Raw genomic sequence first — 12,053 nt, 5'->3', positions numbered from 1 at the left:
GCTGCAATGTGGGGATGCATGTGCCCCTGGTACCACATTACCCTGGCCAATGCCCACTGTATCTTGTCCATCACCTAGGGGCATTGGTGACAAAGGATGTATTGGCAGGATGACTGTGCGCTTTGATGGGGTCGACAGCTGTGTAGTGTCAATTGGCTGACCAATGACAGACCCTGGCACACCTACCTGTGCCATTACACAAGTATCATCATTATCACTATCCACAGCAGCTGATTCAGGTTCCCTGCTGCACGACACCAGAGCAGCACCAGAACTTGTGGGAGTAAGACAGGAAACACAGTTTACAATGTGTACACAATGCCACCACTGATGCACACATGCACACATGGCCACATGCACACATGCACACATGTGCACATGTGCACATGCACACATGCACACATGGGCACATGCACACTCCTCAGTATATGAGATATCAACCCACTGACACAAACACACCTGCAATCAAACACATAGCACTACCGCTTCAGCCTATTATTACTATTAGTATACAGAGTATTGAAGGTAATGGTATTACACACTCACCAGCATGGATAGGCTGCCTTGCTGTTACACCAGAGGGACCTGCAGAAAAGAGACATTTATCGTCAGTGGGCACAACTGTGCCATTGATACTGTGGGCATGATACAGTGCAGTAGTGCAACAGTTAGCTTCCACAGGTGTACTGCAGATAATGAGGTTATCACTAATGCACAATAATTACCAAGATTACAGCTACAAATGGAGGACATACTTCACACATGCATAACCTAACAGTGTACAGAATGGTCAACTATACACATGGCATGTTACCTGCACGCTCTGTGCCCTGCTGCTGTGTGGCTCCGGCCTCCATCATTACACATGTATGCTGTTGTTGTTGCTGCTGTGCTGGAGCCACAACACTCAGGAGTAGTCCCTCCAGTCTGGTGAGGGGGGATGTCTAGCCACCCCACCACCTGTGGCAAGCTGCTGCCTGTGGATATCCGATGCACGCTGATGGACATTTCTAATTAAATCACTGCAGTGATGGAGTACCTGCTCATATGTCCGGTTATGTGTGCCTATGTCATTTACCCGACGGACCAGGTCTTGCCACAGTGCAGCCCTCTCCTGCTGGTTCTGGCTGGTGCGGGAAAACAGTACAGCGAAATCCCGCACCAGGCTCTGGTGTATCTCCTCCTCCTTTGCAGTGGAGTAGACTGGGTTCCGCTGGTAAACCATGGCCCTGAAAAGGAGAAGGGAACTATGTCAGCAATATCTGTCAGCAAACTATAGCACACATAATACACATAATACTTGACTGCAGTGATATAACTTAGGCACCATATATAGCATCTGTCTGTCTATTGGGGGATACACATGTACATGACCAGATATCAGTGCTCATCTGACAACTGTGCAACAGTACCTGGCACACTCCATACAACAGTCTAGTATACTGCAGCAGTCAACACACTCTTTCAGGTACAATACACAACCTCACACTGGTGGTTTGTATCAAGGTACTGTATGGGGAATATTATCAGCCCATGCACTGCACACAATGCACCTTGCATATTTCACTGGTAATGCACACTACTCTTACTTGCCATAACCCTACCTACACCACAGTGACATACATATGGCAATGTAGTATGTGTTGATTGCAATACCTCGCACACCTGGCGCTGGCCTCAGACCAAGGACACACACTACCATGACAGACAGACAGTCATGGTGAGCAATCACACCAGTACACAACATGCATCCAGTCACTAGCACACTCATTCCACCTCACATATTCCGTTTGCAATGTGTTCATGGGTGTGCATTGTGTCCTAGGTAGGTAGTGTGCTTTTGGCCCTGGGCCTACAGCAGCATACTGTTATGCTACCCTGCCCCTTGTGACACATGTGTTATGACCGTACCTGCTCCTTACAAACAGTTAAACAGGGTGACTCATATGGCATATTACCTATCAGCATAACATTCAGCAGGGGTATGTCTGACATCTACTCATGTGGAGCCTTGCTTCTTAATTCTGTGTGGTCTACTACAGGGTATGTCATATCTGTGGGTAGGGTCCCATACCTCCACCATGTGCTCTATACTGCAGTGACAAGGACGACAGACATAGGTAAATTGTGTTGTGGATGTTGGAAGTGTTACCATGGTTGTTAGACAACTGACATGGGTGCGACCGAACTGTATATATCCAGCAGTGGTAACCTCTATGTAGGTAGTCTGTGTGCGCTCTGTGGTGTTTGAGTGCATTGACACAGTTACTTGCATATGTCTGTGTCCTTCACCATATCTGTAGCTGTAATGGGAGGTACATACCATGTAGGACATTGTGGGGTGTGAAGGGGTACAGTGACCTACATGTCCATAGCTGACACATCATGTCCGCTGACACATTCCATGTACAGGTATTACAGGACTAGTTTGCCACTGTGTATATCGATGTGAAGCCTATTGTACACTTGTTGACCCTGTTCCCCCCTGACACATGCAGTGGTGGGCAGGCATGTACATATGTGGTGGTTACTGGTGTCAGTGTTTTTGAATGGGGTATGGTACTCCAGTATCCACACTGGTGTTCACTCCATGCCTGTGACACCAGGCACCTGTTGCAAGACATCTGCACACATGTGCCTCACACAGTCTATATATATATATATATATATATATATATATATATATGTGTGTGTATATATATATATATATATATATATATATATATATATATATATATATATATATATATATATATATATATATATATATATATATATATATATATATGGATCTACCTGACTACATCGAAACTTCAAAAGAGCGAAAACGACTTCACCGACACCAGAAGATCGACAAGGCAGAAGACCGATGGAGGAGAACACCGACGCTGAGAACACTGAGATGAGGAAAGGATGTATAAGTATGCGGTAGTGACGGACATTAGGGTGTAAGTAAGGTAAGTGTGCGATGTTGACGGTGTGTAGGGATAGGGGTGGGATAAGTGAGTTAGGGTTAGGGCGCGGGTTAGGTAAGGGTACGAGTAAGGTAAGTGTGCAATGTTGGCGGTCTGTAGGGATAGGGGTGGGATAAGTGAGTTAGGGTTAGGGCGCGGGTTAGGTAAGGGTGCAGTAGTGATAGTTTTTGGGTTAGGGGCGGGTTAAGTGAGTTAGGGTTAGGGCGCGGGTTAGGTGAGTGTGCGATAGTGATGGACCTTAGGGTAAGGGTTTGGGTTAGGGTTGTAGATAGTTATGTATGTATGGGTTAGTGTTGGTTTGTAAGGATTTTGGTGTACTTGTGTTGTGTGTGTGGGTTTTGGACAGGGGATTTGTTTTGTTTGTTGTTGTGATGTGTCGAGTGTATGCGGTGTCGTGTTTGTGAACTGTCGATCTTCTGGCATCGGTGAAGTCGTTTTCGCTCTTTTGAAGTTTCGATGTAGTCAGGTAGATCCATATATATATATATATATATATATATATATATATATATATATATATATATAGATATATGTACATCTGTATATGAATATATATCTGTTTGTGTATATGTATATATAATATGTATATATAGATGTAGATATATACATATAGATGTGGGGAGAGAGGGGGAGAGAGTGAGAGAGAGACACAGGGTGAGTGTGAGTGTGAGGGGGTGGGACAGAGAGTGAGAGATAGTCATATACAGACATATCTGTTGTCAGTCAGATCTATCTGTATATGTATAAGTCTCTACAGATATCTATATATGTATGTGTATATTACATATATCTGTACGTACATATTCTACCAATCTTGATGTCTGTGCAGTAAGTGAGAACCTGGTTCAAGGCTCCTGAGAGCACACCAGAGGTACCAGGCTATACCCCGTATCATGCGTTTTGGCCCCATGACTCGGGTCAAAACAAAAAGGGAGGGGGTGTGTCCATATTCATGGAGGACACACACACCTCCAAGTTAGTGGCAGCACATGAAGCATCACAGACCATCCAGGTGCAGATAACCATAGGCAAACCTGCTATACAACTGGTAGCATGTTACAGACCACCCTCTGAATCTCAGGGACCACAGTCAGCCTTCCTGTAGACATTGGAGGATTTGAATGTCCCACCACACACCATCATATTGGGATACTGCGACTACCCTAACATAAACTGGGTGCATTATTCTACCCCAAACACCCTAGCCCAAAGGTTCCCGGAATTCACTATGCCAAATGCAATGGAACAGCTAGTCACCTCTCCCACAACAGGAGATAATACACTGCTGAAGTGGCCAACACCCACATTTACTGTCTTTCCTGTGAATGAGAATTATTACATGTGAGCCCTAACGCCAATGTACCCTGATGTGTGTCCTGGACAGAAAACTACCATTACAAAAAGATGTGAAGAAACGCATGCTAGGGATAATGGAAGTGATGCAAAGTTGTGCATTTTATTGATCAGTGGTCGATGCACAATCACTTTAAGCCTCTGAGTACTCTGTCATTAGAATAAAAATCACTTAAAAGTACACAAAACAGTAGTTTAACTGTATCAGTACAATAACAAACACTTAAATGTATTCACATCAGGGTAGTTTTACTCTGTCGGTACAATAACAAACACAGTACACACATCAGGTTTACGGAATAAAATCAGAAAGTAGTGTGGCTGCGAAACAGTATTCATTCTGACAAATGAAATCTGTGGGAAATGAGCAATCCTAATTGAAGTTCAGAACAATCTCTATAACATCTACTAGGTTAGTGAAGGTCAACGCTACAACATAGCTGTCACCTTGAAAGATATTGTAAAAAAGCTATTTTCTGTAATTAACTGAGTCACGGACATTTGAACCTAACTTGTTTGTATGGCTAACATCACATGGGGATTATAAGCAGCGTTGCATTAAACAGAAAGCAATCATTACAAAAGTTGCCCCGATAACACTCCGTGACCACTACTAGGTTAGTAAAAGTCAATGCTGCAACATAGCTGTCACCTTGAAGATATTGTAAATAAGCTATTTTCTGTAAGTAAATGAGTCTCAGAAGTTTGGACATAACTGGTTTGTACAGCTAACATCACATGGGGATTATAAGCAGCATCACATTAAACGGAAAGTGATCATTACATTACAAGTGTTGCCCTGATAACGGAAAAGTACCTAAAAAACAAACCAATCATCAATCCATTACTGATCCTTACTCTTGATGTTAAGAAAGCTTTGGTAGAGTAAACTGTTTTTTTTTTCCTTTCAAATATTATTAAATCTTATTTCCCCATTTAAGTTGCAAATATTCTTATAGGTTCTTAGGTGAGTACTAGGCTAGCTGCCCTTGTGGGCCATTTTAATCCTAGCCAATTACCCTTTTTTGTGATTGAAATAACCTATTCCATTTGGTTATAGACTGGCCTTACTCATCGCATGATTGATGATTATATATTACCCCTAATAAGAATAACTGTCATCATATCATAGATAATTTGAGGGGACTCATGCATGAGATGAAACATTTAGGAGCTACCACTGTCCATTACTAGTACAGGGCAGTACTGTGGCAAATTTTATGTCACCCATCCATAGATCTAAGTTGTGCTTAAAACTGGACAGGACCAAATCAACTTTTTTATGTGGCTGGGGAGTCTGTTCCACAGCAGCAGTATTCTTTGTGAGATTTACCTGTCACTTCAAATCATTCTATTGATGTTGCAGAAGAGGTTTGGATCCCTAGACTGAGTATTTCTGATTCCATTCAGTTTGCTGATATGCAGTAAATCCATCAGTAATGGGTCGTAGGATGTCTTGTATGCCAGATACAGGTCACCTCTTAGCAGTGTGTAGGATCCCAAGTTTAGTGACAGAGCTTTGAGTCGGACCATGTAGGACATTTTGTTTAAGCATTGTACCCTTTTAGTAATGTACCTCTGTGGGAATTCCAGTTGTTGCATGTGTCTGGACAGATACATGCCAAAAGGGGCATTATATTCAGTGATTGGCCTAATGAAGGCTGAGTAAAGGGGATCAATGACTTTCCTGGATCTAGAAACAACCCCCTTTGCTTATAAGCTGTGCAATGTAGAAGGACTTTCTTACAACAACAGACACATGTTGGTCAAAAGTTAGATTCACTCTCCACATATGCTCCTAAATCCCAAACAATCGGGTCAGCTGTTAGGGGCATATTGTCAATGTAGTAGTTCTCTGAGGTAGATGGCTTCCCAAAGGATACAAAAATACATTTTTTGGCATTTAGTTTCAGTCCATGATTTTGTCTCTGGTTATTTATTTGAGACAAACCTTCCCGTAGGATGGCTAAATCATTTGGGAATCTAATGACTGCCCATAGCTTGCAGGCCCCTACAAACTTAGTCAGCCAAAGCCCTTTGGTTCTGGCTTTTACTTCAGAAAAGTGGATGCCAAACAGGAGAATTCCCAGCATAAATCCCTCGGGGGATTCCACCAGTGACTCCACTGGTGACTGGTCTCTCTGTGGAGGTAACCTCTCCTATTTTGATTATCTGAGTCCTATCTGTGAGCAAGTTGCAATCCAGTGTGTAACATAATGGCGTATCCATAGTTTATTTAGCTTTTCTACTATGCCTGAGTGTGGAATTGTGTCAAAAGCTTTGACCAGATTGAGATATGTGGTGTGTTCCATTTTACCTTCATACGTTGCTTTGGTGACCTTTTCAAACAATAATCCACCAGGTTGAGCAAGCATGACCGTTGAGGACTCCAAACTGAACTGGGTCCAGTGTTTGAAGTTCCCAATGTCCTAAATGATTAATTCCATGATATGTCTTTCTAGGGCTTTGCATATGAGGCTGGACAGACTTATGGGTCTGTAATTGCCTACGTCTGTGAAAGGTTCTCCCTTATGCAGGGGAATGACTGTAGCTGTTTTCCATTCACTTGGTACAAAACCTGTATGGATGCTGAGACTGAACAGTGTTGTTAGGGGTGTGGCTAAATTATGCCTGATAGCTATTTAAGATGCATCCAGTGTTATTGTCAGGACCCACTGATGCAGTATTTTTAGCTTTTGAAAGAACTTTTAGGACTTTGTCTTTTGTGATAGTTGGAGGTGAGCCAGTTTCAATTATATCTTGAGGGACAGATGGAGGGGGAAGAGACGGGTAAAGTTAGAGTTATATTTATCGGCCGGTAGGTTTGCTATATCTTCATCATCAGTACAGGTAACATGTTCACAATCAGCTCATCACATTGCTGTGTTGTACTTCCGAGATTACAGACATAACTAACAAATGCCTTGTGATTATCTTTGGCTTAAGTAGTTATTTTAGTCTCAAACTTGGCTTTGTTGGATTTTATTAAGCTCTGGAGTTGTTTGTTTATTTCACTGTCAAGGGATATATCATTTTGGGATTTAAAAATGAAAAAGAAATGTATAGCCAGGAACACGAAAAGCTAGAAAACTGATATTTAATCCAAAGTTAAGCGCTTTCTTCCCTATACAGATAAGGGACTTCCTCAGAACAAATTTGAAAATACATACATTTTCAACATCAAACCCAGCCTTTTATAATGAGCCATCAATTAATACCTAATTAAACCTTAAAGAAATCTCATCCATTTGCATGCTGAAAACAAATACATAAACAAATATACATGGTTTTAATTTTTAATAATGTGTATGTGCGTTGTCTTATCATACACATTCTTTATGATGCATTTGTTTATGTATTTGTTTTAGCATGCAAATGGATGAGATTTCTTTAAGGTTTAATTAGGTATTAATTGATGGCTCATTATAAAAGGCTGGGTTTTACGTTGAAAATGTATGTATTTTTCAAAATTGTTCTGAGGAAGTCCCTTATCTGTATAGGGAAGAAAGCGCTTAACTTTGGATTAAATATCAGTTTTCTAGCTGTTCGTGTTCCTGACTATACATTTTGTTTGTGTTTTTGGGTTACAATTTCGTTTGTTTGGCTGATTATGGGATTTAACTCTTCCTACTTTTGGTCAAAATTATTTTTCTTTTATTATAAAGCTTGTTGATATTATGGTTCCACAATGTGGGTTTGTTCCTAGGGTTTGTCCTGCACTTGTTCCTACAGGGTATAGCTGCATCTATGCAGCTATTTCTTTTCAAAATATACTCACGCTTTGCAGGTCAGTTCAGGATAGGGGCATACTTTCTCAACATTTCAGCTGGAAAGAAATTCTGAATTGCTGTCTTCTATATTCTTTTCCATTTACCTTTTATCTAGAACCTTCCAACAAAGCTTTCAGGCACTTTGACATCAAGGGCATCGTGTGTGGTTCACAGGTAGTAATCATATGCTTGTCTTATGTTTGAAAATCCTGAGAGCATACCATTTTACTTTTTTTAGATACTTTTTTACCCAAGTCCAAAAATTCAAGGAAAATTTTCCTTTTTTCCTGGAAATATTGTCCTAAAATCTAGGGTATCATATACAGTCCTATCTGCAGAGCACAGTAATAATAGAACCAAAGATGGCAAACACTCCAAATAATGATGTCACTTGTAGTTTTATATGCAGTCTATACAACTGCTTTCCATCTTCCACTTAATATAGTGAACCATTTTCAACATCTAACTTCCAGTATGTCTTAATTTCTTGCAACCATTTCTCATCAACAGAAGTATACCATCACTCCATGAAAGACATACTTTAAAATACATTGCTTATTTTGAAATCAACCATCATTAAGTAATGATTTTCTAAGTCATATCTCCATGATTTATGACTTTACTTCTAGCTTCCAGTGATGGATGTGCAAGATACCTGTGGCATCTCTTACACTGTGATTAGTTTTAGTCTTTTAGATAGCAACATCATGTATTTTGACCAAGTAAAACACATTTGCAACCTTCTTAACAGCTACCTATATAAAGTTATCCGCACATGGTGTTTCCTTACAAACTCCCAGAGAGAAGCATTCAATTTAAAGTTAATCCTGTTATACCTGACTTATTTCACCCAAGAAAATGTCTCTTATAAAGTGAATGATTATGTTGTATACAATGCGGTTATGCTATTAGCTACTCTTGCTATTCACTGTGGGTCAATCAGAAAGCAAATCTAGAAATGTTATTCATCAAAATAGACAATAAGTGATCTCAACGACCATTCACATTACTTAGGTTTCAGCATGGAGATTAATTGGGTAATAAGAACCAAATACATTTTCTACAGTTGCTAAGTTAGCCGTGATGTCTTTTAGCAATACTTTAACATACAACAGATGCATTTCTATAACTGTATTAACATATTTTCTGGTACTATAACCACTCAAAACCATTTTAGCATTTGAGATCTTTAGAAAAGGGTAGAAGCAAATTGCACGGAAAAATGGGAATGATGGGAACAATACATGTTTTTTGGGGAGGAATGGGGTTTAAGGGAAGGCAAAAATTGAGTGAGCTATCTAATAGTCCAAAGATATATATATATATATATATATATATATATATATATATATGTATGTGTGTGTGTGTGTGTGTGTGTGTGTGTGTGTGTGTGTGTGTGTGTGTGTGTGTGTGTGTGTGAAATATAATGTTTGGAACTGAAAATATGTCAATATGGTTTGTTTTCATTTGTTTAAATGTATGATTGCTGATAATTCGATAAAGTTGTTTCTTGTTTAAAACAAAAAAAAAACATTTTAGCATTTCTAAATCAGCATATCTATAAAATCTTGCTAAGATAAAAAGTAACATTTCCTTCATCTCTTTCTACTGTCCATATACTTATATCAAAATGTTCTAATTAATTTTTCTTCTAGCTAAGGAAAAACTATTACCTAGAAATGGAAAAAAGAACAGATAGATATTAATAAATTAAATACTAAAGGAACATTACTTGCTGAGTATATTCTCAACTCAACTTTATTAAACACTAAAGCAAATAGTAATTAGTTTCTTTGCCTACTACTCTGAAATTGCATCTTGCCAGAGCATCTTCTCTGAAACAGAACCTTACTAATTTTGATCAGGTCGCCTTCTACTTTTTTTATATTTTCTTTTCAACACTTTTAATTATATCTAGGTAGTGTCCCCTGGATCACACATGATAACAATCATTACTTATAAAATTATATTAAATTATGTTTGTGAAACACAAGTGCAGTGATATTTATACATTTTAGTATGCTTGGCAAAACGTCATGTTTTACTGTGGGTTTGCATTAACCTTCTTCCGTTTGGTACCCCTTCCGCTTTTATTTAAGAAACCTATAAATCTTTTATCAAAAAAGAAAAACTTAGGTGAACAGAATATAGGTAATTTATGTCTCCCTGACATAATGCAGCATTCTCTGTTATCATGCATATCCAATTTTTTACCCTTAGGCAGACACTTGTAACTTTGTATAAACAAAGGTTTAATACTCAGGGCCATAAACTGTTTCTCAACATCATTAGATGACTGCTATGTGTGAAAATCCTATTTATCATTGTAACAGATGAGGTCCAGTACAGTACTGTATCATATTAGTACAAACTTGATTTTGATCCATGTTGCAGTGGTTGGAAAATTTGATATTAATTTGGCTAGCTGGCCTGTTAATTCTGTGATCAAGAAGTCACTAATGGAACTCAAGAGCCCAAGTGGTATGGTGTCTGATAACGTCTCCACTCAGTTAATACCCAAATAGGATGTATTAGCTGGCCACCTAACTGTCTCATTTAATGTAGAATGGGGTAATTTCACCATCTTAGAAAATAGCAAATATTGTCTTCATATATACGGAACAATGATCAGCCATGGACAGAATAAATACACCATAATCCTTGCTTCCAGTTTTGTGAACTATTTTGACATGTGATTAATATCATTACTAGAATGAGAGAATGTATATGGTCCTAAAATTAGACGCAACCAAACATGTATTTAAAAGGGGAGGGTTTACATCAATGTGTGCGACTGAGTTTTGTGAACCTCCCAATACTGATTTGGATGAGGGACTAGTATATATGTAGTTTATTTAATATTCTTTGTTATGCTATTAGTGTCTTCTATGAAGGAATTTAAATCCATGCATAGTAAAACAATTTCACATTTTTATTTATTCATTTTTTTCTAGAATGAATGGCCTTTTTCAAATCTGAATTCTAACAAACTTACTAATAAATACAATGTATCCTAGGATATTCAGAAAATGTTTGTCATAGATAGATCATACCTTTCAACTGTCCAGATTTTTTCAGAATGTCCAGATTTTTCTCTCATATTTTTGGTTTGTTTTTCATAAAATTGTGCTTTTCTGTCAAATCATTGAGGATTAAAATCAGAAAATAATCAGATATTTGAGTTTCAGACTTTGTATCCTTCATAAATTTTATACTAATGCAAAACCTGTTATTCTATCAACTTTTTAAGTTTGTAAGGGGACAATTTAAAATTGGTTCCTATTTGTGGGTCATTGTCCCCTCATTATTTATGGCTTTGTCAAGATTTCTAGCTTTAAGAAGTTGAGAGATGAGCTAGATTGTTCAGAAATGAAAGTCCAATTTATATGGGGCAATTCAGTTAGCAAGGTGATTTTTGGGGTAATTCACTTAATAAGGTGATTTTTTTTTTAATTATGTTTCCAGGATCTGAATGAAAAAGTGGTATCACAGGCTATTAATGTCTGGGTAGAGACATATAACAGAGTGGTACTGTGGTCCTTAAATAGGTATATATTATTGGTTATAATTCTATCTAGGATGCTAGTCAAGCAATTGAGAAAGATATTCTTGCAGATTTTGATAGTGAATGTAAATTCAGACAAGCTTATTGCAAACTAGTCCACATTAAAGGACACCATTTTTAGTAAGTGTGATACACTGTCACACAGGAGATGGCAATGCATAAAGCAGCTGCTGAGGCAGCATTGTGAAATAACTGCAAGGAGTTAAATCGTCATCATGACAAATTCTAACTGTAATTAGCATGTCTTATATGGGGATTGGAGGAGGAGGAGGAGAAAGAGATGAGAAACTGCCCAATGACAAAGTCAACTACGTCATATAGAAATAAAGGGGGCTATTCAAGAAAATGGTGATAGTCTCAGTTTAGCAAAGGTTGCAAAGCTTAATCCTC

Source organism: Protopterus annectens, chromosome 1.part0 (genome assembly GCF_019279795.1).
Source record: "Protopterus annectens isolate FY-2018-M chromosome 1.part0, PAN1.0, whole genome shotgun sequence".
NCBI classification, from domain to species: Eukaryota; Metazoa; Chordata; order Ceratodontiformes; family Protopteridae; genus Protopterus; species Protopterus annectens.
This window is presented reverse-complemented; position numbering follows the sequence as displayed.